The following is a 26,625-nucleotide window of genomic DNA, read 5'->3' on the forward strand; positions in this document are numbered from 1 at the left end:
TAAACCCCCCAAATCCTCATTTTTCTGTGATTAAAATGAAATACCACTGTATACGCAGGTATCAGTTGAGCACACTGTTTTATTGATATATTTACAATTCTAAAACAAATTGGATGCCTACCAGTACCTCAATCACTAAAATAAAATAAATTCTAATTACCTATACATCTTGGCATTTGATTTTGCATCTTTTATCATGGAAAATCAGAGCTTCCCCTGCTCCTATTGCTCGCTAGTCTCTCCCCACTTCTTTGTTGCACTGAGCAGCCCTGATATGTTGGCTCTCTGTCCATGCCATTGCCTGTCACTTCCCACCCACAACACCCACCCCGTCATCCCTGTCAGAAGGGCCCCCAGCTGCTAGGGCTGTGGGGTGAGGGACCCAGATCTGCAATCCCCTGCCCCACCCAGCAGCAGCCAAACCCTGGCTGCCACCTGTGGGATGTGATGATTGCTGTGGCTGGAGCAGAACTCAGAGCCAAGCTCCCCTTCCCCCAAGGGTGGCATGGCTGGATCAAAGCTCATTGGGGGCGGGGGAAGGGGGAAACAGATGTGGGATGGTGGCTGCAGGCTTGAGGCTCCTTAACCCTGCTGCCCTCCCCTCAGGGGCCTCCATGGCTCAGCAGGTGGAACCCAGGACAGCACAGCAGGATGGGGCACGGAGACTTGGTGCCACTGCTGGGAGCCCCATGCTACCATGGTGAGGTGCCCCCTACCTACCCAGCAGTAGCAGGGGCACAATTCTATACCACCACTCCTGCTGGTGCCAGGTAGGCAGGAAGCACCCTGTCATAGTGGTGTGGGGTTCCTGGTGGTAGCACTGACTTCTCTGCCCCGTCCCATTGACATGACCCACCCACTGGGCCAAAGAGGCCCCTAGAGGGAGGTTAGCAGGGCAGGGAGCCCTGAGCCTCGAGCTGCCAACCTACATCTGCCCCCCACACCCCCCGGTTCCACTTCAGCCATCCCGCCCATGGGAGAGGGGGAGCCTGGCTCCAGGCTCTGCTCTGGCCACAGCAGCCACCACCTCCCATGGGTGGCAGCCAGGGATCAGACTCTGCTGGGTGGGAGGGAGGAATGGGGCTTGCAGAGCCAGGTCCTTGGCCCGCATCTGCCTCTGCCACACACACAAATCTGGGGGGCACATGCCCCCCATGACCCTCCTGGGAGTGTGTACAGTGGTGGGGAGCCCCTTTCCTGTCATGTTCCTGGATGAACCACCAATGGCTCCATCCCTCTCTCTGCCTGGACTGTGGAACTGCATATTCCCACTCGGGCCCCAGGCCCCATGCACCGCCCTGGCTGGGCAGTGGCCCCAGCCCTGCCCAACTCCCTCCCTCCCTCACTATTGGGGCCTCAATTCCCCCCCACACATGCTATACTTACCTGCAGGGAGCTGTGGGAGCTGCTGTCATACTGCTGCCTGGCTGCCACGTGCATGTGTACATGTGCACATGCATGTGGTACCCTGTGCCTGGTCACCCTCCTTCCACTCCCCCCAGCCCCTGGAAGGCTGGAACTCTGCTAGATTGCAAGGGGAAACCCACCATTTCCTGTGTTTTTTCTCCTTTAAAGGAGAAAACCTGTATTTTAAAAGAGGAAAATCTGCATTTTACCATAGTTTTCGATAGCGAATGGAAAACCCAGATCCCTAGTGATTAGGAACAGTCAGCACGGATTCACTAAAGGCAAGTCATGTCTAACCAACCTGACTGCCTTGTATTATGAAATGGCTGGCTCTGTGGATGCAGGGAGAGCAGTGAATGTGATATATCATGACTTTAGCAAGGCACTTGATACAGTCTCCCACAACATTCTTGCGTGAAAGCTAAGGAAGTACAGGTTGAATGAACAGACTGTAAAGTGGATAGAAAACTGACTGAATTGCCAGGCTCAAAGGGGAGTAATCAATGGGCTGATGTCTAGTTGGGAGCCAGAATCTAGTGGAGTGCCCCTGGTTGTCAGTGCTGGGGCCAGTTTTGTTCAGTATCTTCATCAGTGATCTGGAAGATGGTATGGTGTGCACCTTTAGCAAGTTTACAAATGACACTAAGCTGCTGAGAGTAGTAGATATGTTGAATGGTAGAGCTAGGATTAAGAGAGACCTGCACAAATTGGAGGAAAGAAGTTGTCTGAAAGAAATCTCAGGAGGGTTAGTAAGGACAATTGCAAAGTCCTGCACTTAGGGTGGAACAAACCTATACACTGGTAGAGGTTGGTTTAACAGTAGCTCTACAAAAATGGAGCTGGGGGTTACAGAGGACAATATGCTGAATATGAGCCAACAGTGTACCCTTGTTATGAAGAAGGCTAACAGAATACTGGGCTACATTAGTGGGATTGTTGCCAACAGATCAAGGGAAGTAATTATTACTTTCTATTTGGCACTGGTGAGGCCACATCTGGAGTACTGTGCCCAATTTGGGCCCCTCACTACAGAAAAGATGTGTCCAACTTAGAGAGGGCCCAATGGAAGGCAACAAAAATGGTTAGAGGAGAAGGGCACATGACTAATGAGGAGAAGTTGAGGGAACTGGGTTTATTTAGTCTGGAAAAAAAACAGACTGAGGGCAGATTTAATCACAGCCTTTAACTACATGAAGGGTGGTAACAACGAGGATGGAACTAGACCATTCTAAGTGGTGGCAGGCAACAGAACAAGGAGCAATGATGTCAAGTTGCAGCAAGGGATGTGTAGGTTAGGTATTAGGAAAAACTTTCTTACTAGGAGGGTAGTAAAGCACTGGAACAGGTTGCCCAGAGAGGTTGTGGAATCTCCATTCTTAGAGGGTTTTAAGAGCTCAGTAGACAAAGCCTCGGTTGGGATGATCCAGTTGGGGATGGTAGTATTTTGAGCAGGGGGTTGGACGAGGTGACTTTCTGAGGTCCCTTCCAGCCCTAATTTTCTATGATTCGATACTCTTAAAGAGAATCTGGATAAAGAAAATTCTAGGCTGAACCATAGACCTTGGCTTCTGATATATTTCTGGAGTTCAAGGTACTGTCTTAGTGTACAAAGCACTCAACCATCCCATTACCTGAGGATCCATCTTGTTATTCTGTTACACATAGACATAGCAGAGATGCATATGAAGCTCAATATAAACCAAGGGAAAGTGAAGACAAGCAAAGCCTTGGAAAGCTATTCTTCAGGAATATGTCTTGACCCTGAGTATTGCTATATCCTTCTTGGTTCCTTCAGAGCTTGAAAAATAATCACCTTTTGTGTTGAAAAGTCCATCTTCTGTGACATACATTTAGGGGCCCAGTCTGAACTCTTTTAATACAGCAGTTGAAATATGCTAAAGTTCTAAAAGAAGCAGGAGAGGCAGGAGATTGATGAGTGACTCAGTAAAATCTCATGGCATAACTGTATTAGATGTTTGTTGGTGTTGTACTGTTGTAGCTGCTACTGCCATGGCTATTTTGTGTTAAGTAGTATTTGTTTTGCAATATCCTTTACTTGATCTGTTACATAGGTGCTTTCAGGTGCAAAATGTATTTCCTCAGTGAGATGAAGTTAGATAGTTAGTCTAGTAAAAGATGTTACCGGACAAACTCTAGTCTGTGGTAGGGTTGTCCTCCACCCCTCCCTTTTTTTATAGAAATCTATTAGTTGATGTTTGTGCAATTAGAAATATGAAGCAAAATGCATCTATTGATGCATCTACTGATGCATTCTAGACTTTATTATGTGCTTTGACTTTCTTTTTTTGAGAGCATTCTCTGGCTAGGGATAAGCACTAGATCAATTAATATCATGTATGTATATGCAGTGCTGTCTACCATTTATACAAAATAAGTAAAGAACGTTCTCTCTGTTTTCAGCGGAACTCTCAGGCTTGCTGTTTATAGGAGATGCAATTCTACAGGTATGTAACACTGGAGCATTTTTTCTTTTTTGTTGTGATTTTTTTTTCCTAAAAAGGTAAAGCAATCTGTATTTTATCTTTCTTTTCCCCCTTCCATCACAGATTAATGGAATTAATGTAAGAAAATGCAGGCATGAAGAAGTGGTGAGCTTATATCAATTTTATTAGCCATTTAATTACGGTTATATTTTTTGTTGTTATTCTTTTAAGCAGATATAGCTTTGCTTCCAAATAACCCTGTCCTTGATTCAGTTCCTTCTTCTTAGATTTGGTTTGCTGCCCTCAAAGTAGTTCTCCTAGATTAAAGATGGTTATTTTATGACTACAGAGTTTGGATGTACATATTCTAAGTTCACTCTTTCTGGCCCATCTCCATTAAATTTCAACAGCAATACTGTTTGCTTGCTATATGAGGTCACCAGAACTTAAAAAGCTTTGTCATCTGCTTTAAATTGGGTAGGAAATGTTCCAATAAAGATTGTTTTTCTCTGTCTTCATTCTGTGGTTATCAGCTTTTAAAGAAGTATTTGGTTCCTCTTGAGCTTAACCAATTCTCATTAGAGAAAGGCAATTCATTAAGGAGACCCCTTCAAAGAAAAACTGGATGTTTGAATGATCTGCCCTATTGCCTATGTAGGGTAGCCTTTATACCCTGTTTCCTTAGTTATTTGTAATCTTCCTTAGTTCATCTTAAGTTGTTTATAAAAGTCAGGAGTTTTCTGTTGTAGAAAAAAGTACTCAGGAATGAGAAGATTACAAAGAGGCTATTCCTAAATCCCAATTAGATCCAGGAAATGTATATCCAGACTTTTAAAATTCTATTGCAGTTACATGCAAAAAATTAGCATATAATTCACTAGCAAAGAAGCTATATATTCTGTGGTATTGTGTTATAAGACTTGTTGTTGAAGATTTTCCATTCATATGCAGACAGCATGCTTGACAGAAATTTGAGATGAGGTTCTGATGAAACAGATTAGTGTTGTATGAGAGATTTAGACTGTTTTTCAAATGCCACTTCTCAAGACTCAGGTTCACGTTTGGTTTTTGTATTGGGGATTTTGGTTGCAAATGATGTGTCATCTTTCTCAATGTGACTGCCTCTTAAAGAGGCTTAATTATAACTCCCCTCTATAAGCTAATAGTCTTATTTACTGTATTTGCAAGTTTGGCCCTCCAACAGTGATCAGATTTTCATCTTCTTAGAAGCCTTGCTGTAGTCATTTTACCCCTAAGCTAATGTAATAAATTCCTCAATAGGATTGAAATAATTTTTTGGAATTTCCGGAATGGAAAAAATAGGCTAGTAAAAAGCACATTTACACCTGCACAAAAGGTTCATTCAGAATAATAGTGATATAATGTCAGTTATTATTTCTGTTCAGATACAATGAGCTAAGTAGAGTTTCAGAAGCAACTTATGCTGAGTTGTCAGACAAATTTATATGAAAGTTAATGTGCTGGGTCCTAACTTAATTTTAAACTCCAAGATTTTTTTTTTTTCTGAAAACATGTTTGCAAACTCAGGTGGCAACTGGTGGGCAGAGCAAGCCACAGGCTGCAGAGGGCATATGTCACTTCAGCAGCTGGAGGTTTCCTTGCCAGGGAATGGGGAAGAGGTCAGGGGCAGCGCCCACCATAGGACAAAGGAAAGCAGGTGCTGAGCTCAGCAGTGCTGTGCTTGGGGGTGGGGCAGCAGGATGACATCCTGGTAGCACAGCAACTTCCTCTCTGCTTGCTTTGTGCTGGGCCTGCTGAGAGCACCCCCCCCGCCCCAATGGTCCAAGACTGCAAGGTTTTTCTTCCTGCTAGTAAATTTGTTTTAGATTTTTTTTTAATTTTTTTTTTTGCAGCAAGCTGCTGCTTAGGGATGCAGCTTAATTACCCATATTAAACCTGGGAAGCCATTAATCCACACTTAATAACGCATGGATTAGTGACTTCCCCAGCCTTAATCAGGGTAACTAAGCCATGGTTTTGGGCCATCTGGCAATCTGCAGAGAAGAGCGGGACGCTGCAGCCCCCTAGCCTATCAGAGGTGTGGGTGGGGCCTGCTGCACTGAGGCCACAAAAATGGCAACCAGGTCCAGGATTTGCCCCTGAAATTGGCTGGCTGCCTCCTCAAGTTTCGTAGGCCCCTGCCAATTGCCTATGCAATATGTAAGATTTTGGATATAATATAGCAGTCCTGATCAGTACGTCTTAGTATCCTGTAAAAGACTTATAAAGACCTAACCTATAAAAGATCTTCCATAAAACAACAACCCCCCCCCCCCGCACACACACACACTTGCACACACATAAACACCAAACCTCCATTATCTTCAGGGATGTGTCAATCACAAGTCCAAACTGTAAGATGCAGGCATGCTTAAGGGACAAGAAGCTGCTTTCTTCACATTTTCCTTCTTTTTTATAATTAATAAAGATTCAGCCTACTTTTTGGTTGCAGATACATTTAAACAAGTGTTACATGTAAAGAGTTCAGTAATGAATAAGCCAGTGACATAATCAGCATACAGTGATGATAAATTGGCCTTGGAATCTCATGGAGCTTTACTGATAAATGTTCTAGGCAAATGTTTTTTTTCTATTTAAGTTCTTATTAAACAGTTTAATCAAGTGAGTGTTGCTGTACATAGTATGGACTACTCTACTCCTACTTCTTTAGTGAATTTAGGTGGCTTGACAACCTTGGAGATTAAAATTATCCATTTATGAATATAGATGGTACAATATGTAGTGGTGCAAAGTTCATACTGAGCAAATAACCTAAGCACTAGAAAATCGATGCTTGAGGAAGACAGGTAAAATTGTCTAGTAGTTAGCCCTGTAGCCTATAACTTGAGAGACCTGTATTTAGGTTTTTGCTCTGGCACAGACTTACTGTTGTATATCATGGGAAAGTTATTTACTCTGCTGCAGTTCTGTTCCTGTAGTATTTGTCTGATTCATATCATAATATAATCAATACAATATAATATATTATAAGGATAAATATGTTAAAGATTGTGAGGTATTCAGGTGATATAGTGTCAGGCCATATTAAAACTTAAGATAAACAGCTTCACCATACAGTTTGGGAGGTTCGCTCAAGAATACCCTGCCGAATGATCATTAGAAAGCCCTCCAGCAAGGTTGGAAATACAGCTCCAAATCCCCAGTCTAAATCAAGAGAGAGAAGTCTTGAACTTGGGACTCCCAGCTCCTTTTCATCCATTTGTGAATTTAGCTGTTTTCTTTTATGGAAAAGAACCCCTGAACACGTGCGTCCAAATCCCAACTGCCATTGAACTCTTACTATGTTACAGTGGAGTAGCCATTCAGCCTTTCCATATTTCTCTTTCCTTACCTCTGTAGATGCTGTGAACTTCAAAAAATGCTTCTAAAGATTTAATTGCTAGAATAATATGATGCTACATAAGTGCAAACTGTCATTATTCAAGTACACACCTGGAAAACCATTTGGGGAATTCAATATCCAAGTAAATCTAACACAAAAGTAAATGAGAGCAAAAGCTGATACATAGATAATGCGTCTACATGTTCATTTGCTGTGACACCAGTTTACTCGCTAGTAAATTATTTGCATGTAAACAGTGCTGGGCAAGTGTCTACACATGCAGGGAAGTGAGACAAGATTTGCTGACAATCTGCTCCCACTTCCTGGACCCCTGCAGTGGGCTCCTGCTACCACCGGAGAGAGCTCCAGTCTCCACCTGCAGCTGCCACTAGCTGCCAGCCCTCTTCAAAAGGCAGCCCCAATTTCTGTTCTCTGGCTAGCAGCTTCCCTGGCCAGAAGCAGCATGCCCAGTGCAGGCACAGCATATGGCAGCACTCTCCTCACTGCCTGTGCCTCCCTGTGCTATGGCTGTTCCAGCCACTGCCCTTGGCAGTAACAACCAGTGCCCTGGGCTCTTGCTGGCCCACTGTGCTGACCACCACCTGGTCCATGGCCATCTGGCACCTCCCAGCACCCTCCATGCAGCGACCACCTGCCAGGCTACCACATGCTGTCCCAGGGCCACTGCTGTCTCAACCCTGTCTGCCTCAACCCTTTTCTGGTTCCAAGATGGCAAAACCCCTTGCTGAAATAAGTACTTCTGGGGGCAAGGGCCAGACTTCTGATGACAAAGGTCAGGGGTTAGGGGGCGGGACTTCCGGTCACAAGATGGCGACCAGGGGGTGGAGCACCTGTCAAGGGGTTGGGCTACCTGTGCAGCCCATGACAGCTTGCCAAAACTTGGTAAGTAGCCCTGAACCTGAAATAAGTGCCTTCCCTGCCCTAAGTCCATGCCCTTTTGGCGGCAACTGATGGACAACCTCACACTCGAGGACAGCACAGGACATCTACAGCAGCACAGGTGGTGTTCCCAAGCCCCTACCCCAGCCTGGCACCCACAGTGACACACCACTGGGGGCAGGAGGGCCCTGGGTGTTCATCTGCCCAGCCTGCTGAGCTCCCTGGCTGCACCCTCCACCAGCGTCTCAGGAAGTCTAGGCCAGTGTCTGCCGTGCCAGCTCTGTGGCTCCAGCCCCCACAATGAGGCACAGCCAACCATGACACCACCGGCCACAAGCAGTACCTGCTCCTTCCTGGGAGAGGCCCCTGGCCAGACACCTGCCTGCCATTCTCCACCATCCAAGAACATTGCCCAGAGCTGCACACTATTGCCAACAGCTGTGACAGTGTGCAGCCACCAGCCATGTCAGCTCTGGCCACGTGGTAAGCCCCACATTGGGGGAGGGCCTTCTCTGCCCCGCACCTGCCCCTGTCTACCCTCCCTGGTCACACTCCCCAGGCCCTGCAGCATGCAAGGAGAAAGAAGGCAGTGCAAAACTTTATTGAGCAGCCTGTGTCCCCACAGCTAGATGGGTACAGGCCTCTCACATGGTGAGGAACACATCAATGCTAGCAGTGATGTCCTCCTCAGCTGTGGGGGGCAGGGACTTGTAGCACAGCCACAGGTAGCCCTCCAGGCATCAGTGGAGGTTGCAGGGTAATCCAGGCTTGCCCCTATACCATCATAGCTCAGGGTCCCTTGCCAGTTGTGCAGGTGTTCCCAAAATACCATGGCCATCAGCAGCAGCAGGGCATAGTGGGTCAGGCACCCCTTGGTCCATGCAAACATCTCCTTGCACCCCACCCAAGGTGTGTGCAAGCAGGGGCATGCATATTCAGGACACAGCAACAGCATGGGGGAGGGCTAGCCCTGGAACACCTCCCCAGAAAGGCCACCTGTGGGGGGGCGTGATGCAGGCAGCTCCTCATCTAGTAGCCTAGCACCCCTCAAGCCCAGATTAAATAGGCTGAGTGGCAGCACAGCAGGGAGGTTGGCCTGCAAGAGCGGGAGGGGGGCAGGGGAGGGATAGTGGGGTCTGGAGCTGTGATAGCAGGTGCTGCCAGGAACCTGGCCTATTCCTACCTGGGAACAGATCTGGGGAGGCAGACTGCCTGTGATAAGAACCCAGGGGCCTGCTGTCTCCAGGGGAGTGAGCAGGGATGGGGGCTCAGCTGGTGGCCAGCTGGGCCCTGGCCTGCCTGCCTGACATGGTCCCTGGGCACCCGTGCGTACCCAATCCCTGAAATGAGGCTAGACACTGCATGGCCCCTGGTACAGAGCATCTTATTTCTGAAATGTTGTAAACTCATACAAACAGCATCCTTCCCATGGGTTTACAGGGCCTACAGCTGCATGCAGGGGGAGGCCACAGTTGACAACTAGGATGTGGCCTCAGGGTTGCTGATGCCCATAGCCAGGTCCCTGTGGATGCTCTGTCTCTGACAGAGGAAGACCCTGGACAGGACCCTTCTGGACAGCCTAGTCACAGTGTTGGAGGACTGGCTGGTGGATACTTGTGCCCAGTAGACAGAGGACATGACCTGCCAGGACAGGTGGTGAGCACACGACATCACCCATAAGAACACGCTGTACCAATATGAGGAAACATGGAACTGGCATGAGAAGGCACAGGACTGGGTGGACAGGGAGTTCCAGATGCAGCTCCTGGCTCTGGAGTGTGAGCAGGTGCAGGCACTGTGGGAGAATAACACTCTCCTGGCCCGGGCAGTTCAGGCCACAGATAATGACTGCCAGGTGCTGGGCACTGTCCTAGCCCTGGCAGTTACCTTTATGCTGCCCACTGCCTGGCCTCTGACTCTAGCTTCGCCTGCTTCCTGGCAGCTACCCACTGCTCAACAATAGGCCCCCCCACCTAGGCCTGGGAGGAGGTCCTGTGCCACCTCCAGCAATCAGAAGCCCCTGTCCTAGACCTTGCCCTGGGTCTGGTGCCATCCAGCCCCCGTGTCTGGCCCAGCCCCACCACTCACCTTGGCTCCATGTGGGCACAGAGCCAGAGTTCCCTGCAGTGGGCCAGGACCACACACTGATCCTGCTGGCTCTCGACACTGCCTGCCAGAAGGGGAGTTGCCTTCACCAGTGGAGCACTGGATTACATCGCCCCTGCATGAGGCCCCCACCCACTGCGGTATGTGCAGCACCAGAAGAACAGTCAGAGGCTGGGGTGCTGGCTGCCTGTCCCCAGGCTCTGCCCCCTAGGCACCCCCACCCCATGGCCTCCCACCCCAGAATAGCACACAAAGGACCATCCTACAAAGTTTTAATGGGGTGAAAGGTGTTTTATTGTTGGTGAGGGGGCTCTGTTTGTTGGGGGGCAGAGAGGGGGCTCTGGTTGATGTGAGGGGAATAAAAACTTGTTTTTGGGAGATGTGATTGCAGTGAGTGTGGTGCTAGAGGTGGGCGGGGGGGCTGGGGAGGCTGGGGGTGGTGGTGCAGCTGGGCTACATTGGGGAGTGCAGGAGAAGGTGGTCAGCCAGTGCTTCCTACACCTGGTGCCCTGGTCCCCACTGGTGGGTGCACTGCTCTCCTGGGACTGTGGCAAGGGGGAGCCACTGCTGCCACTGCCACTGCTGCCACAGGTGGTACTCCCACTGCCAGGTGTCCTCAGTGCACTGCGCCTCCTCTGCCCAAGTCCCATGGAATAGCTCCCCCTGGGCTTCATGGATGTTATGAGCCACAGAATGGGTCACATGGCACAATGATGACCCAGGAGAGGTTGTCCTTGGCAAACTTGAGGCCAGTGGCGAGGGTGCAACAGCATTCTTTGAGGCAGTTGAAGGGACACTCCACCAGGGTGCAGTTCTGGCCCAGACAGTAGTTAAAGTTAGACTGCCAGGATCCAGGTGGCCGGCGTAGGACTGCATGAGCCAGGGCAGGAGCAGGTAGGTGGGGGCCCTGATGAGGAGGGATGGGATGACCATGGAACACAGCTGCAGGTCTAGCACCCTCGGTGCAAAGTGCCCACTCTCCACCAGGCCCATCAGGCTGAAGTTCCTGAAGATGCAGACATCGTGGGTGCTTCCCCCCAAGCTGGTGCTCACGTGTGTGAAGGCCCCATGGTGGTCCACAATGGACTGGAGCACCACCAAGTGAAAGCCCCTCTGGCTGTAATAGGAGTGGTCTCCATGGGTCAGGCAGGTGATGGAGATGTGGGTCCCATAAACTGCACTGGGGGAATTCTAGGGCATGACCCCCCCGCTACCAGGTGGTCATACACATGTAGCAAGGTGTCCCCCAGCACATCCTAGATGGCACCACACACTGCCAGAATGGCCTCCCCAGAGGTGGCCTTGCCTACACCAAACAGGTGGCCAACATACTGCAGGCTGCAAGTGTGGGCATTTTGAGCAGGGCTAGGGCCAGGTGGGTGTCTCCAGGGACAGGCAGCTGCATGCTGGTGCCCTGCTGCTTCAGGTGTGGGTGGAGTCACTCTAGGAACTCCCAGAAGATGGCCTGGGTCATCCTGAAGGTCGCCAGCCACTGCTAGTCATCCCAGGTGTGCTGGACAATATGCTGCCACCAGTACTGGCTGGCCCAATAGGCCCAAAGTCAGTGGGGCTGGAGGCCCAGGAAGGTGATGGCAGCTCCAGTGGTGGCATCCTGGAGCCCATCATTGGCATCCCTGCCAGGGTCCAGCCCAAGGCAACCCACCCCTGGGATCTGGAGAATCTCTCAGCCCAGAGTCCTGGGGCTATCCTGAAGCCAGCCCCCTTGTGGCAGGGCTGACCTGGAAGAAAATTTGTTCCCAGGTCATGTCTACATGTATGTTACTGTAGTAACTAATAGCAAGTAAATTTGATACCTGCATTTGCAATTCATGATTAAGGGTTTTTTCTGTTCACTAAGCATGTACATGTGTAGGTGCACACACTTAATGCAGAGTAAACTATGTTATTACGCAGTTAAGTGTCTCATGTACATGTGCCCAGACTTTTGCTGTCATTTTCTTAAATACTGCCTATGTTACAGAGAAATCCTGTATGTCAAACAGATGCGTGGACTTTGTCTACGGTAATGGTTTCAAAACTACAATAGGTAGTAATTAAAATTATATTCTTCTTTAAATAACATGAACTGTAATTGGTACTGTGTAGCAAAGTCCTTATGATTAAATTTTTTCTTGTTATTAAAAATAGTGAGCTCATGATTATTTTTAAATAAAATGATTATTGAGTGCTTCTGTCACCTGTTTCCCAAAAACTTTATTTAGAAAATAAACATATTTTGGTTATAGCCTTCTACTGGGAGTCTGAAAGCTTGGATTCTGTTCCAAATTTGTGTGAGAGAGAGAGAGAGAGAGAGAGTGTGTGTATCCATCCCTTGGGCAAATTATATAATTCTCTTGTGTTTGTTTCTCTGTGGATGAAGAGGAAATAACCAGGTTGTTATGAGGCTTAATTTAGTAATGGATTTAAAGTGGTTTGAGATGTTTTCCTGGAAATGATATCTACAGAACAATTTTGTTAATAATATGTCATGTTAGTATGACTAAAAGAAGAGTAACTGTCTTTTACATATTAAATCATCACTATTTGTGCACTGTGTTACGTAACTCATAACAAAATCATGTGACTGTCTCCCCTGATCTCATCTAGTCATATTTTATTGTATAGAAGACATGTAAACAAAGAGTTCTTGCAAAATAGAATCCTGAGCACAGGACAGTAATGAACCATACATTTTTAATAATAGATTACTTTATCAGGAGCATGACTTAGGTACAGATTTTATCTCAATAAATGGTCGAGACCCCCTTCTCCCTCAATATGGTTACTCTTTTCACTTGAAACATAATCAACAACCATCTTAAATGTTTCAGTAATGATTTTGAAATAAATGACAAACTAGAGAGGTTTCAAACAGTTGTTAATGATTTATTTTATTTTATTCTGTGTTGTAGAAATTTACTTTGAAGAATATATCCTAAAATGAATAATCTTGTGTGTGTTTCTTTGACTGCTTTTCAATCCAGTCATAGCTATGTATTTTAATTGCATTTTAACTGGTGATTTTGTGCCAGTCTCAGTAGTCTGCTATTCTTCCCATACTCCCATTGATATTGTGCTATTAATCTTTGTTACATGTCTTCAATATAATTTAAATTTTCTCAAGATAGTTGTGGTTACCAAGAATTGGTTTTTGATAACATATCTTTTTCCAGTGTTATTAACTAACCTGAATTGGATTGCCACAGTAATAGATATGCATTGCCAAAAGAATTATTTTTATTGCATAACTTGGAAAATATCTTCAAGAATACAAAAATCGATTTATTTCAGTGCTCATGAAAGGGACAGATAGCATTTGTTACAGTGAAGTGTAATATCAGTACAGGCCTGGATGAACTTTATCCAAGGGTGCTGAAAGAATTGGCGAGTGTCATAGCAGAGCCACTGGCACGGCTCTTCAACTACTCATGGTGCTCTGGTTAGGTCCCAGAGGACTGGAAAAGGGCCAATATGGTCCCTATTTTCAAGAAGGGGAGGAGGGAAGAACCAGGAAACTATAGGCCAGTTAGTGTCCCCTCTATCCTTGAGAAAACTCTGTAAAAACTCATTAAGGATCACATTTGTGGGAGCCCAACAGGGGAAATAATGCTGAAAGGAAATCAGCACAGATTCATTGCAGGTAGATCCTGCCTGACTAATCTTGTTTCTTTTTATGACCAAATCACAAAATGCTTAGATGCAGGAGTCGAGGTAGATGTTATCTACCTAGACTTTAAGAAGGCCTTTGATATAATATCTCATTCTGTTCTCATAAATAAACTGACAGGCTGTGATGTAGATGATTACAAGGTCAGGTGGGTGGCAAATTGGCTTAGGGGTTGCACTCAGAGATGGTGGTGGACGGGTCAATATCAATCTGGAAAGATGTGGGCAGTGGAATCCCGCAAAGCTCGGTCCTTGGATCAGTGCTATTCAATGTCTTCATCAGTGACTTGGATGAGGGCGTGGAGAGCACTCTGTCCATATTCACTGATGATACCAAATTATGGGGTAAAGTTAACACACTAGAGGGTAGGGAATGAATCCAGGCATATCTGGACAGATTGGAAAAGTGGGCCGAATAGAATAGGATGCAGTTCAACAAAGACAAGTGCAAAACGCTGCACCTAAGGAGAAGGAATCACCAACACACTTACACGCTGGGGGAGGACCTTTTCAGCAGCACAGCAGTGGAAAGGGGTTTTGGAGTCATAGTTGACTCCAAGATGAACATGAGTCATCAATGTAATGAAGTGATCAACAAGGCTAACCGCACTTTATCATGCATTAGCAGATGAATTACAAACAAGTCCAGGGAGGTGATGCTTCCCCTCTATGCAGCACTGGTCAGACCGTAGTTGGAGTACTGCATCCAGTTTTGGAAACTGCATTTCAAGAGGGATGCGGAGAATCTTGAGAGGGTCCAGAAGAGGACCACTCTTATGGTCAGAGGCCTGCAGGCAAGGCCCTATGAGAAGAGACTGAGGGACTTAGAGCTCTTCATCCTTCACAAGAGAAGGCTGAGAGGTGATTTTGTAGCTGCCTATAAATTCATCAGGGTAGGACAGCAGGGAATAGGAGGCTCTTTATTTACTAGGGCACCCCCGGAGTAACTAGGGACAATGGCCACAAATTGACAGAGAGCAGATTTAGGTTGAACATTTGAAAGACCCTCATAGGGTTGCCAGAATCTGGAATGGGCTTCCGAGGGAGGTGGTGCTCTCCCCTACCGTGGGGGTCTTCAAGAGGAAACTGGGCAAGGACCTAGCTGGTGTCATCTGACTCCAGCGCTCCAGGGCAGGGGCTTGGACTCAATGACCTACTGAGGTCACTTCCAACCCCAACATGTATTAATCTATAGTATATAGTGCCCTAATAGCTGTTTTTATCTCCTTTTCTTTTTGAATTATGAGCTGGTTTTAAGTAGAGACAACTGATGATTCTGTGTTGGTTTTGTAATGCAGATCATTAGATTCACTATGTTTGTGCCTTGGTTTGCATGGATATTTTACTGAATAGATTGTTCCTTTTTATTTCCCCCTGAGAAACTATTTTTTTCCCCTCCAAAGACCATTTTTGGACGTTTTTCCTTTGTAATTACAGTTCCTAATTTTGTTTTGTGCCAGGGACTTCATCTTTATTTGTCTTACTATGCATAAACATAATATTATAAAAGTAGTAGTAGAGCATAAATACCCAATTACATTAAATATGAATATGTATGTGGCTTAAGTTTGAAAATGCACAATCAATTAGTTTCAGGTAGGTATTCTTTCCATAAAACAAATACTCCATAATAACCAAGTGGGACTGGACAAAAAGAGCATTATTATTTTTGAACTCTACCTGTATTTTTTAGATTTCATAGATTTCATAGACATTAGGGCTGGAAGGGACCTTGGAAGATCATCGAGTCCAGCCCCTTGCCCGAGGGGAAGGAAGTCAGCTGGGGTCATAGGATCCCAGCAAGATAAGCATCCAAATTTCTCTTGAAAGTATTCAGTGTAGGTGCTTGAACCACTGCCAGTGGCAGACCTTGGGGGCTTGGACAGTGAAGAAATTCTTCCTTATGTCCAGCCTGAAACAGTCTTGGTGGAATTTATAACCATTCAACCTTGTCATCCCTTGGGGCGCTCTGGTGAATAATCATTCCCCCAGATCCTGGTGAACACCCTGATAAACTTATAGGTGGCTGTCAGATCACCCCTGAGCCTGCGCTTTTCCAGGCTAAAGAGCCCCATAGCTCTCAGCCTGTGATCATAAGGTCTGTTTCCCTGACCTCTGGTCATGCACATGGCTCTTCTCTGGACTCTCTCAAGCTTCTCCACATCCTTTTTGAATTGTGGAGCCCAAAACTGGATGCAGTACTCCAGCTGCGGCCTCACCAAGGCTGAGTACAATGGGAGAATGACATCCCGGGATTTGTTTGAGAAGCATCTATGGATGCACACCAGCGTTTTGCTCACTTTACTAACCGTAGCATCACACTGAAGGCTCATGTTCATCTTGTGGTCCACCATGACCCCAAGTCCCTTTCATCTGTCGTGCTAACCAGCGTAGCACTGCTGAGCCTATAAGGATGCTGCAGGTTTTTCCTCCCAAGGTGGAGAACCTTGCATTTTTTGGTGTTGAACACCTTCAGGTTCTCATCCACCCATTTCCTGAGCCTCTCCAGGTCAGCCTGGATTGCCCTCCTGTCCTCAGGTGTGGATGCTTTACCCCAAAGTTTAGTATCATCGGTGAACTTGGCCGGTCTGCTTCGACTCCAATGTCCACATCATTAATGAAGAGGTTGAACAATATAGGTCCAAGGACAGAGCTTTGGGGGACCCCACTGGTCACAGGGCACCATGATGATTGACTTCCATCAGCCACCACCCTCTGGGTCTGACCATGGAGTCAATTCCCCAGCCAGCCAATCATGGTGGACCCGAGGCCACAGTTGGCCAGTTTTGCCAAGAGGTGATCATGGGATACCAGATCGAAGGCTTTTTTGAAGTCAAGATATATGACATCAATCTCCTCTCCCTTGTCCAGGTGGCTATGATGCTAGTCAGCTCCTTGAGGACCCTGGGGTCTAGATTGTCAGGGCCAGCTGACTTGAAGGTGTCCAGCTATCCAAGGTGTTCCTTCACGAGGTCAGCATTGATGGAGGGCAGGAAATCTCCCTCGCCCAGGCCTCCCTGTCCCATAATGGGCAGGGGCATCCCATGGGACTGATGAAAGACCAATGCAAAGTACCCATTTAATAGGTTGGCTTTTTCCTGGGAGTCAGGTGTCAGCTGTCCCATCTGGTTTAGCAGGGGTCCAATGTTGCCCTTGCTTTTCCTCTGGCTCCCCACATATCTATAAAAAAGTACTTTTTATTGTCCTTGATGCTTATAGCTAGTTGGAGTTCTGTCACAGCCTTGGCTTTCCTGGTTCACTCCCTGCAGGACCGGACCAGTGCAGATTATTTTTCCTTGGAGGTGGATCCCATCCTCCATCCTTTGTAGGCATTTCTTTTTAGCCACAGGAGGTCTGCTAGTTTCCTGGAGAGCCAAGGGGACTGCTGTGCCCTTTTGCTTCCTTTCCTCAGAGATGGAATACCATTAGCTTGTGCATCCAGGATCGTTCCCTTGAGGAGCAACCACTTTTCCTGAACTTCCCTCCACTTGGGGTCGTGGTCCCTTAGGGCCTCACCAACAAGCCTCCTGAGCTTGTCAAAGTCAGCTTTCCTGAAGTCAAGGACTTCTGTATTGCTGACTGACTTGCCAGCTTTACGGTGGATGGTGAAGGTGATCAGCTAGTGTTTGCTGTCATCCAGCTTCCCATCGATCATTAGGTCACTGATTAGGTTGTCCCTGGGTGCCAATACCAGGTCAAGCAGCACTTTACCTCTTGTTGGCCCATAGACCTCTTGTGTCAGATAGAGGTCATCCATGTATGAGAGGAAGCTTTGCGACTGCTTGGATTTAGCCAAGCGCTCTTCCCATGAGATTTCTGGGTACTTGAAGTCTCTCATGACAACCATGGACCTGGAGCATGCGGCCTCAGCCAATTCCCTGGTGAACTTCTGGTCAAGCTCTTGACTTTGGGTGGGAGGTCTGTAGTAGACTCCCACCACCATGTCCTTTGTGCCATGTTCCCCACGGATTTTAACCCAGAGGGTCTCCAGCCATCCCCCCGGTCACCAATATCAGCTTGCAGGGACACATAGCTCTCCTTGACCTAGAGAGCTATGCCCCTTTTGTCTACTCAATCTCTCCTGTACAGGGTATAGTCATCTATACCCATGGTCCAGTCATGGGTGGAGTCCCACGAGGTCTCTGTTATTCCTATGACATCGTAATTATTTGTGTTAAGCAGGAGGACAAGTTCCTCGTGTTTATTCCCCAAGCTCCTGGTATTTGTGTACAGGCAGGCAAGTGTCCCCTTGGGGGCCCTTGCCTTGACCACAGATTGTTCCAGGGCTGGGGTAGTGGTGGAATCCCTTATATGCCTTGGCCTGCTGGCTTTGCAATGGTTGCTCAGTGGGCCAACAGTGGTGGTAGTCCCCCCGTCCCCCGGCAGGCTTAGTTTAAAGACCGGTGGAGCAGGTCAGCCAGTCTGGCTGAGAAGAGCCTTCTCCCCAGTGGAGAGATGTGGAGGCCATCCCTTCCCAGCAGCTTTTGAAAAGGAAGAACAATTAACAGATTCAAAACAAAAATAAAATAACTACAAAAAAGATGTTGGGAAAAATTTTCTCTACGTGAAGCACTTAAAATTTGTCATAATCACCTTCAAACATCAGCATTTATCAACACACAGTATATTTTAGTATCTGAAATAAAAACACAGTCATTCCTCTTTAGAAATGGGTGATGGTGCATTATAGATGTTTCTTCACAGCAATTACTAGTAAATATTAACTTATAAGAAGTGACACTGTATTAATCGTGACTGGACATTGAGCCACAGAAAGTAGAAGGAGTAAAGAGATGGGTGCTGTAGCTAACCAAAAGGAACCACAAATATGAACAGTGTGCAAAGATGTGGCATGTGTACCTGCACAAATAGAGCTCATCCCACTAATAGTTCTCCATAGTTTTATTGATTGAACAGCTACCTTTTCACACTTAGACAAAAATTAGTAAAAAATCACTTTGGCCACAATAAAATCAGGAGGACTTAAGGAGGGATTTTAATGAGAGGAGCAGAGACCTGCGGTATGCAGGGGCAGATCCAGAAGGAGTGCAGTGGCCAAGTCACACCCCTCCCTACTCCTCTGTGCTCAGCAGCATATCTCCTCCTTTCCATTTCCCCCCTCCCAACACCACTTTCCTAGATGCTCCATAGGTGGGGGGACCTCCAGAGTTGTTCCTGCCCCATTTCTTCCAGGCTGTGCAGGGAGCTGTGTTCAGCTGGGTGGTGGACAGGTGGTGGTGGGCAGGTTTCCCTACCCTGCCTGATACTCCCCCTCCCTTCTCTGGGTTTTCCCTAGCAGGCCAAAAATGGGTGCAGAACTGGGAGCACTCACCCACCACTGCAGCTGTCCTCAGCCAAGCATTACACCCCACACAACCTTTTCCTTCAGTCCTGGCTGCAGCAGGATATACATGGCCAAGCAGCAGTAGTGGGTGGGTTTCCCTGTGCCCAGAGGGGTAAATGGAGATGCAAGGGGTGAGGGGAAATGGGAGGACACATAGTGAAATGAACATGGAGTGGAAAGGATTAGGTACCAAAAGAGAGAGAGGGAGAGTGGGATTCTTACTTGCTTTGGGAATTAAAAAAAAAAAAAGTCCCTGGCTGCTGCTCCCATGGTGTGGTGTGGTCTACCAGGCCTCATCTGCGTGTGAAGGCCTGGAGTGGGAAGGTATGCACCTACCCCTGCAGTACTTCTTCCATACTCCCTTTTAAAAATTCTGGTTCTGCCCATAGCAGTATGTGATGTTGTAATTCGTCTTTCATAATGTTACCATATCTCTACGCTACATATTTAAAAGGAATAGGCTTTGGAAACAGTCTAAAAAGATAAGATTTCAGGATAAAAACAACAAGATATTCATGATATTCAAGATTGTGATACATGTCACCAAGTGACATTTGGAAGATGATAGAGTTGTAGTTTGTCTTCAAATATTCTGATTGGGAATTAACAAAGACATCCATACAGAAGATTTTAATAGTCATCTTGTTGACTGTACAAAACCAAAGGCCAGGCAATCCTTCCTATAGATAAGTGTGTTACACATGTGTTTGAGCAAGTAATTTGGATATATTGTGGATTAGTTTAATACATTTGTTTGAAATAAGCCTCTTTCTTATAGTTAAGCTTAATATAGTTCTTGCCAAGCATGTGCTTATCAGAAGATGTATTGCAGAAACCTATCATCACATGTCCCTTATTTATTCAAGTGCTCCAACCACAAAATATCAATAATATATATATAAACAGAAAACATATATAAAACCTGTTCCAAATCATCTCTGAATTATAGGTATTGGAGAGAATTGGTATAGATAATTTTAAATAAAAAAGAAATTACATACAGCACTTTTCCTCCTGAGGGATCCCACTATTTTACAAACTACATACAGGCAGAATTCCATCCATTATTGAGTACAGTCCCCTCTATGGCATAACAGGTCAACAATTTAACATTACATGACAAAATAATAACAGGCTTGAGGACAGGGAGTAATATATTTTCCAGGAGCTTCAGAATTTGAGCATGCCAGCATGGTTAAAACATTACTTTTACAATGACTTACAAACCTAGAAGTTGCAGGGGTTTCATACACATATTCAAATAATCTGGGAGAATTCTCCCTGGTGTGATCTTCTAATAGAAAAACTTATGCAGAGATTCCTGAACAGACCATTTGACTGTTAAAACCTTGAAGAGCAGAAAGCTTGCAGTGCTGACCCTGCACAGCCATGGGGCTCCTACCCACACATCTCAGTGTGTTCTGCAGGATTGCAGGCTCCCCACAGTCTGCCCAGAGATAGATGGAAGCAGTACACAGGGCAGCCCTGACTGGCTGACCCAGACTGGTTAGAGTTAGCTTCTATCTCCCTGCAGCACAATGTGGAATTGTGAAGGGAGTGTGTTCCATTCCCTTCTTGCCTGGAATAGCAGAGTGCAGTGAGTAAAATTGTCTCCTTGGGAGGGGGCAGGTAGAATCACAGCTTGGATGGTGGAGGACTGTGTTGTGGCCTCTCTCAGAATAGAGTGTCTATAGGCATTCGCTATCTCAGGATAAATTCTCCTGGGAGTGATCCAACTGTGGTTGTTCTTGGGTTATTTTTCTCCTAGAGTGGCTATTTTTGCTCTGGGACAAACATCCTGAACATTTCTGGTTTCTCCTGGGAGAAACTGAATCTGATCAAGACATAAAACAGTACAGTTTTACTTAACATTGTGCACTATGCTGTAACAACGGGAAAAATCTGCTTTTTCAGTTCGCTAGTAGTTCCATCATGCTTAGGTGTTCCTATCTACATGGCATTGCAGAAAAGTCTTACTTAGTATATGCCAGCACAAAATGATCTGGAAATTCAAAAAAATATGTGAGTTTGATAGAACTGGATTTTGTAAAAGTGAGCTTTTTAATTTATGGATTGATGTATTGAAAATTCTGATACCCAATCCAGCCACCATAAAGGAGAACATTATAATTTCTATTTGTCTTTGATTATTGACATTGTAGTTTTTTCTTAAGAAAAAATTACCATCTATAAATTATAGTTTATAGTAAATCATAAGTTTTAGTCTCAAATGAAAACTAACTGCTGGCAAGAGTGGAATTCTCTGGGCATATTGCCTAATTAGAAATATGACAAGGAAATAAAGTAAGAGCTACAAAAAGATAAAATTAAACATGAATTGTTGGAAACATGATAATTTTAGATGAGTATAAGATATCAGTTTTATGCTGAACTATGAAAGTCATGAAACACATATACTATGAACAGATTACAGCTGAATTTCATATTTATATTACTCTGCTGAGCTACAAGCTAAATATGTACACTTTTATGGAGTTCTTTATTAAACTGCACATCTAAAACCCCTTTGTTTCCCAAAATGTCTGTAGGTACACTGAAAGTAATTGATTGTAATGATATTATACCTAACCCAATGTTAATGAGGCCTATATTTTAGAGGCTAATGAAAGTGATCCAAAACTTTTGAAACTATGTTGTTATCTCTCTCTCTCTCTGTGCATGTGTATATGTCTAGAACACCCATATTGAGGTCTGCTTCTGTAAAATAATTATATTCTTAACACTATCCATGTCCTTTGCTGAAGTGAGGCTTAATACTGTATGCGCACACACACACACACACACACACACACACACAGACATATTATTTTTACAATCTTTCCATGAAATTATTCTCCCACAGTTGAAAGGGTATCATTCTGTTAAGAGGCATAAAATATTTTTTTACATAGTTTTCAGATTAGAACAAACATCTTTTGCAATTGAGCGCATTCACAGCACACCTAAAATATCTTCCTCAGATTAAATTGAAACTGGAAGCTTAGCAGCAATATCTGTAAGTATTGATCTGAAGTAATACTTTAAACACAAATTTGTCAGAGGATTATGTTTTATGTCAGTATGATGTTCAGAAAATATTAAGAGCTAAGAAGATATTAGACTACTTATTCATTAACACTGATTCAAATTCGAAATTGAATTTTGATTTCAACCTCTTTCATTTTCACTTTATCTGAACATGTGCCTGATTAACATGAATATTCAAGAAAAGTAAATGTTAAGCTTATATTTGCCAAAAAGCACATTTCTAATTTAATAATTACATGTAATATTTGTCATTTTCAGTGTATTTGGCTCCAATCCTGAAATTGGACTCTCTTGGATCTTTTACTTTTTTTTTTTTTTTTTAAGGATTGTAGCTTTGGATAATTGAATGCATTTCATACCATATTTCAGGAAAGCAATCATGTAAGCATTTATGTTCATCCTCTAGTTAAGATCATTCTTAAATATTTAAAACCATTATATCACTTCATAAGAGTATATTCCTAATTTAGGCTGGCACAGACAATGGGCTATAGTATACTGATGGATAACTAGTTAATGGATGTGTTTTTTCTACACACACACACACACACACACACACACACACACACACACGCACACACACACCTTCCCTCCCTCCCCCCCAAACTAATTTAATCCAGTTGGCTAAAACTATTTTACACAACAGGTATAGTTGCCATACAGTGACTTTGTGAACCGGAACTGGACGAGGGATGTTGATAGATAATTCTTCTATAAAAATGCCATCCGCACCATGAGAAAAGGTTTGGAAATTGAAACAATAGATGTTGATGTTTTGAGGTGAGCGAACTTGCAGGTGTGTTTATATAGTCATTATTGTTTACTAAGAAAAAGCCATGTACAAGACCTTGGGAATTCATTTAAATGTTTTCTAAACATTTCTACCTACTTTTAAATGGCCCCAGAAATGTGTTAAATGAGGAAAATGTGAAAATTTCAGTATAGCTTGTTGTTCTTTGTTTACTGCAGCTGTTGTTTCTGATTAGTGGTCTGGGGGTCAGAGATACTTATATAAGGTCTCTGAAAGTGCCTGAAGTAAGACATCCCCCGCTTCAACCAGTTTTCTACTTGTATATTCATACTCTTGAAAAAATATAAGAATTTTCACTTTACTTCTCAGAACTTGGTAATACTGCTCCAAAATGTCTAATGTATCTATTGCAACCAATTTTGTTACTTTCTAGTTCTTTATAAAAGCTTTTTTTCCCTAACCTACATCACTTTTGTATTTGTTTGAGATACATTTGATAATGTTTAGCTGCCTACTGTAGATCTTGGTTAAAAAAAAAATCTTCACATATTCCATCTTCTTAAGCTCTGTCCAGGTGCTGGAAGAGTAAAGCTGCAATTGAATCATTAAAATATGTAGGTGTGGTTAAGAACAGTGTACAATGCACGGAATCAGTCCTTATGTGTTTTTCTTCAGTTTCAGTAAAAGGCTTGCTCTGTTACTCTTCTGTAGTAAGCACTGAAGCAAACATCTTCTAAAGTAGCTTTGATCAATATCTTATTTGGAAGTGGGATGTGAAGTGGCTTCATTAAAGTTTTTATCCTTAAATGGAACAAAACCCAGAGGACTTTGTTTTCCAGAAGTCGCAACACTTTAGATGTTATGCTGGTTCCACAGAAAGCCTATTGAATTCTCTTTCAATATCGGTGTTGGCATGGTTGCTTCATATACCCTAGCATTATTGACATATGAGGATATCATATCAATTTAAAATATAATTATCCAATTAAGCAATTAGGGTATATTAATAAAGATAATTTAATTAGAATTAGAACTGGTGTTTGATTTCAGAAAAAGAGCACTCATGACCAGGGAGCATCCTCAATTAAAATGAAAGGCCACTGTATATATAGGTATCAGTTGAACACAATGTTTTGTTGATATATTTACAATTTTAAAGCTGTTTGGAAGCCTACCAATGCTTCAATCATTATAATAAAATAATTTTAAATACCTTTATTTCGGAACTTGATTTTGGTTTTCTATCATAGAAAATCAGACTTCCCTCTTCCCCCTTTGCTTACCAAGACGCAGGTCTAGCCCTACCCATGGGAACTGATGGTGGTGACACAGTGAGACAGGCCTGCTTCTGTGGGTAGATTCATTGCTGCTGCTTTGTGGTGCTGCTGCTTTGTGGTGCTGAGCAGCCCTGACATGCTGGTGCCCTGCCCCTGCCATTGCCCCTCACTCCCAAGGCACAATGCCCTCATCCCTGCTTGTGTCCATCTCCCCCAAACTGCAGCCCTCTGGCTCTGCCAGTGCCCCTCACTCCCACCCACAGGCTCCCCACACTCCCCAGCCCTGCTAGATGGGGCCCCAGTTGCCAGGGCTACAGGGCCAGGGCTAGGGCCCACAGCCCGCTGCCCCCCACCCCATAGCAGTGCCTGAGCCCTGGCTGCCACATGCAGGAGGTGGTGGCTGCTGCTGTGACTGGAGTGGAGCATGAAGCATAGCCCACCCTACCCCCCACAAATAGCACGGCAAAAGTGGAACCAAGTGGTGCCTGTGTGGGGGTGGAGGATGTGGGTTGACCACTGCGGTGCTTGGGTCTCCAACTCTGCTGCCCTCCCTCTGGGTGCCTCTGTGGCTTAACAGGTAAGATCTGGCAGGGGAGGGCAAAGAGGCAAGGTGCTGCTTCCACTGCCACCAGAAGCTCCATGCCAGCCATGCCACTATGGTGAGGTGTCCCCTGTCCACCTGACAGCAGCAGGGATGTTGGCACAGAGTCATGCACCTTGATGGTATAGCTGGCACAGGGGTCCTGGTGGTGGTGGCACTGGGTCTCCCTACCCACTCCATTCTCCTGCACTGGGTCTCAACTTCTGGGTTGTGGAGGCCCTAGGGATAGGGCAGCAGGATGGGGACCCATGAGCCTCACAGCAGGCAGCCTACATCTTCCCCCAACCTGTGCACAAATCTGGGGGGTCACTAGCCCCCGACTCCCTCCCCAGAAGTGCATAAAGCAGTGGGGAGCCAGCTACCACCCCACCCCCTGGATGAGCTGACTGTGGCTCCCTAGCCAGACCTCACAGTCATACATAGCCAGCATGGCCCTAGACACCACCCTGGTTTGGCAGCATCCACAGCCCCTGCCCCAGCTGCCAACCTTGCCCCACTCTCTCTCTCTGTGGGGTCCTCAGTCTCCCCTCCCTCCATTGACTTACTGGTAGGCAGCTGGGGAACATGATCCTGATCTATTGTTTCTCCTTTAAAGGAGAATACCTGCATGTTTCCACCTTTTTCCACTGGAATGGAAAACCCACATCCCTGCTTATGGCTTAGTAAATCAATTTGAAAAAATGGTAATGGTTCTAAAAGACTCTGACACTTGTAATCTAGTACTGGGAGAACTTTTTTCTTTTTTTTTGCAACTGGTAGGTGCTCCCACCCTTCTCTGCCCCCCTGTAGCAGCCAGAGGAAGCTGTAGGCTCCCACAGGGGCTACTCCATGCTTGGGCGAGTGGCACAGGGCTGTTCCTAAAGGGCAAGAGGACAGGAGAGCTCTGCAGCTGCAGTGGCAGCTGTGTCCTGGCCCCATGCACATCAGGAGGGGACCTAATGTGCTGAGAGACAGCTGCCCCTGCAGCAGGCAGAGCTCTCCCAGCCCTCTGCGGGACATGTGGCTCCTGTGCAGAAGAGAGCTAGCTGCACAACCCAGGCCAGGTCAGGTTGGGTTGGGCCAGCCGGGCACGTTTTCCGTGAGGCTCAGGTGGCAATGCGTCATGGCCCATTGTAGGCATAGCTCTTTGGCCATGCATCGCCACCTGAGCCTCACAGGAAACATGCCCAGCTGGCCCGACCCAGCCCAGGCTGCGCAACTAGTGCTCTTTTGCACAGGAGCTGAGCATCCTGGAGCCACACCTCAAGTTCTTGTGTAAAGGTGCACTAGCAGGCCATGCCAGGCTGGATCCCACCAAACATTTTGTGGAGAAGCTCAAGTGGGGGCCAGCATACACCTTCCCCCCTGCAGCACCAGCAGCAGCAGCCAACTTGGCTGTGGCCTGGCTGCAGGCACACCTGGCAGCAATGTAGTGCTGTGATACCCAGGTTCTGTAAAGGCTGAACTGATCCAGCCCAGGCCGGCCCACTAGCACATGGCTTTCCCGGATCTGTCCAAAGCCATGTGCTAGCGAGCCGGGCCAGGCTGGGTCTGTTCAGCATGTATAGACCATGGGTCACACAGCACTGTGCCACTGCTGGTTGTGCCTGCAGCTGGGCCACACCCACGCTGACTGCCATTGCTGGCACCATGGGGGGCGGGTGAGGAGACAGGTGTGTGGAAGCCCCCGCTCGATCCCCTCCACAAACCCACCCACAGACCACACATCCCCCAGTCA

This window comes from Alligator sinensis, unplaced genomic scaffold (genome assembly GCF_000455745.1).
Source record: "Alligator sinensis unplaced genomic scaffold, ASM45574v1 scaffold615_1, whole genome shotgun sequence".
NCBI lineage: Eukaryota > Metazoa > Chordata > Crocodylia > Alligatoridae > Alligator > Alligator sinensis.